General features: G+C 41.0%; 1 non-coding gene across 1 annotated transcript; it reads left to right on the top strand.

Moving 5' to 3' along the window:
• The first annotated feature begins 555 nt into the window (after positions 1 to 555).
• LOC131007333 (small nucleolar RNA R71) lies at positions 556 to 662 on the top strand. Its single transcript, XR_009096038.1, has one exon. It is a non-coding gene; the product is annotated as a small nucleolar RNA R71 (small nucleolar RNA).
• Positions 663 to 8011: the final 7349 nt, after the last annotated feature.

The raw sequence follows: 8011 nt of genomic DNA, 5'->3' as shown, positions 1-8011 counted from the left end.
GTGACCTTCACCAATACTTGCTTCATCATTTCCTCCATTGAATCTTTCTTTGGTTCATTGATTACTTCCCCACTAGAAACAGAAAATTCAGGTGGAGGCTGCAAAGCATTGTTGGGATTTGAATAGGAAAAATTTGGATGATTCCTATTATTTGGATGATACGGTGGATTTCCGCCCTGATGTCCTTGATAGTTTGGTCTATTGAATTGGTACTGCCGCTGGACATAATTAGCATCTTCAAACTGCGACACATCAGGTAAACTCGGCTGCTGAGGAATTTTAGCTAGCAATGCTTTTCTCTCCAACTCATACTGCTTTTGAAGAGCTTCATATTTTTCCTTGAAATCATCTCTCTCCTCATGCACAGCTGCAATTCTTCTCGTAGAATTTCTGTCATTCGGCCATTGATAACTATTGGAGGCCATCTCTTCTATCACACGATAAGCCTCCCTTGTATTTCTATGGAGAAGACATCCACCTGCAGTAGCATCCACCATACTTTTTGTCAGACCAGTCAAACCATTATAAAAGTGAATGATTTGCTGATCCTCCGTGAAACCATGTTGTGGACAGTTCCTGAGCAGCTCACGAAATCTTTCCCAGGCATCATGAATGGTCTCATCTCCTAGCTGGGAAAAGTAAGAAATCTCTTCAATGATTTTCTGAGCTTTAGAGGCAGGAAAGTATTTTGCTAGGAAAGCTCTACACAAATCCTCCCACCCAGTAATAGCACCTCTGTCCAGACTCTTGAACCACTCCTTCGCTCTGTCCCTAAGAGAGAATCCAAACATCTTCATTCTGATGGCATCAGGTGGCACTCCATTCTGCTTAATGGTGTCGCAGATATCTAGGAACTGGGTAATGTGAGCATGCGGATTTTCAGAAGCCGCTCCACTAAACTGCTCAGCTTGCACCATGTTTATCAATCCCGGCTTCAGCTCGAATGTGTTGGCCTGCACAGTTGGTCCCCATTTGCCTCCTTGAAATTGATCAACCCGAGGTTGATACATATGATTCAGTGGTGGCTCTGGTGGAGGAGCCCGGTTGCGCTCTCTCTCTTCGTCTAGCAGCCTCTGAAGGTGTGTCACGGCTCGCACAAGAGTTTCAAGGTCCATGTTATTATGTTGTTCTGCCATTGCTTGCTTCTTCTTTTCGCGGTTGTCTCTTTTGTCTTGCTTTTCGATTTCCAAGTTCAAAGGTACTAGATGTTCCTTTCCTTTGGATCTCGTGATCATACACGCCTGAGACAACAAACAAGAACAGAAATTTAAAAACTAAAAATAAAATAAAATAAAAATTTATAACGCCTGAACTAATGCTTAACTCTAATCAGAAATATTAAAGTAAATTCTAAATAGTCCCCGGCAACGGCGCCAAAAAGTTGATCACTAAATTATTAGCAACAAATTACTGCAACTAACACGGTGCAGTTGTAGCACAAATTAAGTAACCGAGTATCGTATCCACAGGGACTATTATGACGAATCACTCTAAGTAATCCTAATTGAACTCTAGTAATATTCAGGCAAACAAAAGAAGGAAGGTTTAATTAATTAAAACGCAAATAACAATAATTAAAATCACGTAGGAAATATCAAGTATAAAAGACAACTGATCCTAGGGTAGTAAATTCATCAATTAAATCTACGTAATAAATCTATTAATCCTATGTACCAGTTTAATCCAGTTATGATGAGAGATCACTTAATTAATCAATTACTCTCGCTAGAGCAGCAACGATCGTAGATTAGTAAATTATCTATCTCCGTTAGGTCTCAAGAAAATCTACTAACTCCCAAAAGTTCCTAAGAATAGCTCCCTATGATCCACCTATCTCCGCTAGGTCTCAAGGTTAAAATCATATCATACATTCCTGAATCCGCTAAACAGTTATCTCCGCTAGGTCTCAAACCGAATAGCTAAACATGCAAACTATTGGCCAAATAATCCACAAGAAATCAAGCACCAGGAATTATGAATCATAAACTGGAAGGCACAAAGGTATTAACAAATTAATCATATAAATTCAATCAACTATTTACAAACCCTAGAATCAGCTAAAGGAAACTAGCCAGACATAGCAAAATAAAACTTAAACATAATTAAAAAGAACGCAATTGTAAAAACTGAATTAAATAAAAACCGAATTAAATAAAAACTGAAGTAGCGGCTTGAATCTTCAATCTTGATCCAAACCTTAAAAACTAGAAAGCAATAAAATTCTAAAGCTAAAAACTAAAGTATGAATACTAGGGTTCGGGGTTCTCCTTTAATAGGTCAAAGGAAGGCCTATTTATAAGCTTCAGATTTCCTTTGGATCACCATAAAAGTTGCCATGCAAAGTAGAATTCTAATGGCAATAGAATCGTGTGAATTAAGGCAACTCTCCAGCTAGATGCGCACTCCGAAGAAACTCTCCCACTTGCGCCGACTTTGCAGCTCTCGCCAGAGGAATGGATGATTTCTCTGACCTCGCCAGAGAAATGGGTCGCCAGCGGAATGATGATCTCTCTGGCATTTCGTCAGAGGAACGGTGAATTCTCTGTTATCGCCAGAGGAATGGGTGATATCTCTGGTACTTCGTCAGTTCTGGTCAGCGGGGAAGCAACTCCTCTGACATTCTCCGCTCTGGCTCTCTTCAGAGGAATGGTGACTCCTCTGAAATTGAGGTCTTGATTTCTCTGGCAGCTGGAACTCTCGGCAGAGGACTATATGATTCCTCTGCTCTGGCTTCTCTATTCCTCTGACTAGCGACTCCTCTGATTGATTTCTCTGGCGATTTCGCACTCGCTTCGATTCCTCTGACTCCAGTGAAATGGTGATTTCTCTGCTCTGGAAATGTCGGTTCTTCTGGAAAACGCTAGATTCATCCAAAACTGTATTCTTCCATCTCGAGAGCCTAAATCTCCTGCAAAGCATAAAATACACCATAAACGCACCAAATTCCAGAAGATTATCTTTAAACACGCACATTCAAACCCTTAAAAATAGTGTAAATTAAACATAAATCAGTCACTCCTCTTCATGTTAGTTTTGGCCATCTCGAATGAGAAATCTGTGAAGAAAATTTTGCAGAAAGTGACCTCAAAGTAGAGTGCTGTGGATTTTTGACAGTTAGAGAGACAGTGCAAAAGTATTGGAAGATAGAAGAGTGGCCGTAAGGGAGAAGATGTGATCGTGGGAGATGAACAGTTTCCTAGGGCAATCGAAAAGACGTGGGCGGTTTGAAATCTGCGCGCCAAATCAGTTTTAATGAATTTTGACGTCCGTAATTAATGTCCGTCAGATGAGTCCCTTAAAATAAGAGATATAAAAACAGATATGGAATATTTGGCATGACCTCTTACTGAAAATAGGCGGCGTACAAAGCGTGCAATGATTTGAAAAGATATGCAAAAAGAGGGTTTTCAGAAATTGAAAGTCCAAAGCAAAACGCAATGTCGACAGTTAATCATTATCACTCATGGGCCCTATTTTCTTTAATAGTCCAAGAAAAAGTGAATACGAACAAGTTCCCAACAATCAGTTAGGTCAACAGTCAAGTACTGAAAAAGCTTAAACAGAGTTCCCCCTAAATTAGATAATCCATACTTAACTCAAGTAAATATAGGCAAAGAGAACAAAGACTGAATAATCATAAATTAGCTTGAGATCAGTAAAAGACAATGTATCAAAAGTTGTGCAGAAGAACATAATAAGGAAGGATGAACTAAGACAATCTAAGAACATCATATACAAAATAAAGAGTTTCTGATAAGATGACATTCCTTGATCTTCCTTAGTCCTTAGTTGATGTGGAGCTTGTTTGCTTGGCTTCCTTGGAGGACTTCCTTTTGGTTCTTCAGTCATCTTCCCTTTCCCTTTCCATTTCTTGTCTTCTTCTCGTTTGTCTTTGTCATCAGATACATGAACACCACTGTACTTGTTCTGAATTTCCAGTTGTTGTTGAAGATGTGCGACTGTTGATTCAAGGAAAGCTATTTTGACCTTCAGCTCATAAGTTGCTTTTTCTTGAATGATCAGCCTTTCTATCAACATTTCAAAACTTTCATCAGTGCTAGGTCTTGCAGATCTTTGCTCTTCAGCTGGTGTTTCTTCATCTCTTGCGTTGGCTGGAGCCGTCTGATGCGGTGGAGATTCATGGTGGACTTCAGTGTCCTCAGCATCATCTTCTTTGAGAAGACCTCTGGAAGTCAGGTACAGTCTGAAGTTGGGTGCCCAGTCGTGAATAGCATCCCAAACATTGGTGACTCTGAATTTCTCAAAGATGTTGTTCTCCAATGCTTCCATTTCTCCTTCAGTGAGAACTTCATCAATATCCTTGTATTGAGATTTGGGCAGGGTTTTGACGAAGATGAAGAAGAAGTAACTGACAAGAGCCTGGAACTCTTCAGGATTCAGGGAAGCTAAGACTGAGGGAAAAAGGGTTGTGACACAGTGTTCGGACAGCTGTGTGTCACGAAGTTTTTGAGAATGGCAGTTTGATTGACAGTGGCTGAGGATGAGGATGCGGCGTTGATGTCAGCAGGTTCATCAAACTTTGCCTTCTTGTTGAACCCTTCAAGACAGTAGTGAAAGAAACCTCTGAGAGGAAGTTCTTCAGAATCAGTTTCTCTGTCATTGGTTGATTGCGTCTCCTCTGGCTGTTGATTTCCTTCATTTTGTGGAGGAACAGTGGGAGCCTGTTGCTGAGTCGTTTCAGTGCTTGGAATTAGCACTTCTTCTGAAGCTTTTGGTGCAGCTTCTTCATGATCCTCATTTAGAGACCTCTGAGGAGTGTCAAGTGAGATCTTGACTGGAGATGACAAGCTGTCGAACTTTCTTTTGGTTGAGCCTCGAGTCTTGTAGCGTGGCTCAGAAGTGAGGAGAGGGATTTCAGTTGAGATACTGACATTCCCTTTGACTGAACTTTTCTGGTTTTCAAACAGATGGATGGTGGAAGACACTTGAGTGGTGTTCTTCCAGAAACATGGTGTCTCCCTTGCACTATAAAGAATGAGTGCCGAGACTCTGGTTCCTTGTCGCAGATGCTTGGTGGAATGGGATTCCTTCTTTTCTTCAGCAAGAATCTGAAGGTAAGCCTTCTCCCAGTTGAATGGGCCTTTCTGAAGCAGGGCGATCAGCACTAGTTTGTGAGGTCTTGAGAGATGACCAGGGGATCCAAGAGTGCCTAACCAGCATTTCTTGATCATCTTGGCAATGGGTCTGAGATGATGATGTATTCTTGAAATGCTCAGAACATTGGTGATGATGCGGTCGGCAGATGCATTGCTCATCAGAGCTTCTCTCATGGGCTCTGTGGCTTCATCATCAGTGAAGAATGGTGCTGGTCCATCAGTTGGGAGGCTGAACACTTCTCTTGCCGCTTGAGAGATGTTGATGGACATCTTTGTTGAGTCTGAGAAGTCTTCATTTGTGAAAACAGAAATTTCTGTTTTGAGTTCACCAGTCGATTCATCAGTCTTGATGTTGTCGTAGAATTCTCTGATGATCGACTCGTCGAGAAGAAACTCAGGTGAGCATTGGACGAACTTCATCCATCCATGTCGTTCTAAGATCTCGTTGATCTTGTTGAAATCAGCAAGATTCTGGAGTAACTCCAGTGTTACAAAAGATTCGTAACAGACAACTTGTTGAGATGCTGATTTTCCCATTTGAATTTTTGAGAGATTTTCTGCAAAAGTTTGTAAACTGGTTCTCACAGAGATTGAACTGTGGATTCTAACTGTTAGTCTTGCAGAGAAAGATATACTCAAGGAAATTTGTATAAAAGATTTCTCTGAGATTGAGTAAATCTTTAGTCGAAGATGAAATATTTTTGAAGAGAGTGTGAGAGATCGTGCAAGAGGCGGTTTCAATAAACGTTTGAAATCCGTGCAAATGGAATCGTGACACGTGGATCACTCCGCTTGTTAGTAAAAAGGGCAGGATCGTGTGATCGTGTGTCAACCGTTTAAAAATAAGTTTGCACGTGTCAATTAAAAGAAATGTGAGTGTAAATACAATGACACGTCAGACTATACACAATACAGCCGAAAAAGGATAAAGAGAAGTAGTCATAGATACAAGTGAAATCGTTGAGAGAAGCTTACACAGTGATCATCACTAGATACATCGATGTTTGAAGTGTAAGTTCCCCCTGAGTCTTATGACTGATTCACCTTTGAATTCAAGTCCGTTGGCTGTTGCTGCACGTTCCTTTCACGTTTCATCTTTCTTCTGTGCTGAAGTGATTCCTCATGAATCACTCCTTCAAAAACTTCTGACGCCATTTTGAATTCTGTCTCTGTTTCCTTGAGGCGTTGTAGAAGTTCTTATTTTTGAGACTGAAGAAGTTTCAGTCTGTTGATCAGTCTGCGCTCCTGTACATCTCTTTTGTCTGCTTCGTCTTCATCCGTAATGAAGTGGCGCATGACGATCCTTCGAGCATCTTGCACAAGATTAGTCTCTCTGATGATCATACTCTAGTCGTGTTTGATCATATCTGCTCGTTCCTTCTGATTGTAAGTGGGTTGGACTCTGGTTTTCTTCTGGAAAGATGAATCTTTCTACTTCATCAGAATCCAATGAACCCATCTCAAGTCCGCTGATTCCTCGAAAATATGTATGAACATAATCGCTGGAGGAATCTTTCTTGTTCCTGTACATTGTTAGAGAAAGTAGGGAGAAACACACAGGAAACAGGAAACGAACACGGAGCAAGCAATCTCAAGAGGAATCTTGAGAAAAGAATTTTAATCAAAAACAACAATTCCCTCAATAGGATCTAGTTCAATTAGAACCTAGTCAGATACAGATAGTTCTTGCGAACAACCTGCTCTGATACCAATTGTTAGGTCTTGAGGGTCTCGAAGAGGTGTATGGGGGGGAGAATACACCTATAGGCTATTTTTCAATTAATCTACCGACCTCAATCAGAGGGATCTTAGTCAGAGATCAAAACGAAACTTTACATGCAAACAAAGACGCCTGTTTTACAGAAATCAGTTTTGACCAAACAGGGTTGACAACTGATACTGAAAGCTCTTCGGTAAAGAGTTATCAGTTAAGTTGCTGGAACTTAACTGATGCAAGTAAGGGCTTCAGTCGTGTTTGCTAAAACAGAGATGATATCACTCTTCCTGACTATCAGAGGATAGTTCAGCCAGACCGATATCATACGCAGCGGAAATTAAACTTAGTTTCGAAATAGCCTCGGTGGAGCAAGTTGTTGGTTATGGTTTCTCTTTGCAGTTAGTCAGTGTTCAGTTTTATCAATTGAAATAACACAAGTAAGAATGTAAAACTGAAAGCTGTAAACAACACAGAGACTTTTACGTGGTTCGGAAAAACCCTTTACTACATCCACGGTTGGTTGATCAGACCAACAATCCACTCCGCAAGTGCTTAACAGGTGCACTGCAAACCGAACCGTGTGCTTGCCGGGTGCACACAACCGTACACTGAAGAAAACCCTTCTCCAGTACCCACGCTTCACTCCCGTAGGATTTCCCTTGCTTAACACAACCCGTGCTAAGACTCTCAGAGTCAGAAAACTCTTATGACCTCCGAATCACTCAAAACACTCTTATGGGGGGGAGGTTTGAACGAGTGCCAACAATACTTACAAAGAACAAGTTCTTTGAAGCAAGTTTGACCTTTGGCTTCTGGGTAAACAGATATATGCCTAGGGTCTAAGAGAATGTATGTAATCAGCAGTGACTGATTTTGACTTTGGAATTCTCTTCTTCGATTCAAGCTTTGGGAAGTTTAAGCTTAAGGCTGAGTAGCAATTTCGGCAGAGCTTTAGCTTATGTTGTTGAATCGGTGAAGGTTGAAGTGATCCTCGAGCGCTATTTGTAGGAGAACTCTTGAATAGATCCGTTGGCGTAAATCGTCCTCAAGATTTCTTCCGTTGGAGAGCAATTCGAATTTGGGCTGAGGCTTCAATCTTCGAGGTTCCTTGTCTGGGTGGAAACGGCTCTCTTTGATGGACAGGAGATGTGACGTCTCTGAAAAGTAACCACCAGAT

This window comes from Salvia miltiorrhiza, chromosome 1 (genome assembly GCF_028751815.1).
Source record: "Salvia miltiorrhiza cultivar Shanhuang (shh) chromosome 1, IMPLAD_Smil_shh, whole genome shotgun sequence".
NCBI classification, from domain to species: Eukaryota; Viridiplantae; Streptophyta; class Magnoliopsida; order Lamiales; family Lamiaceae; genus Salvia; species Salvia miltiorrhiza.
This window is presented reverse-complemented; position numbering and strand designations above follow the sequence as displayed.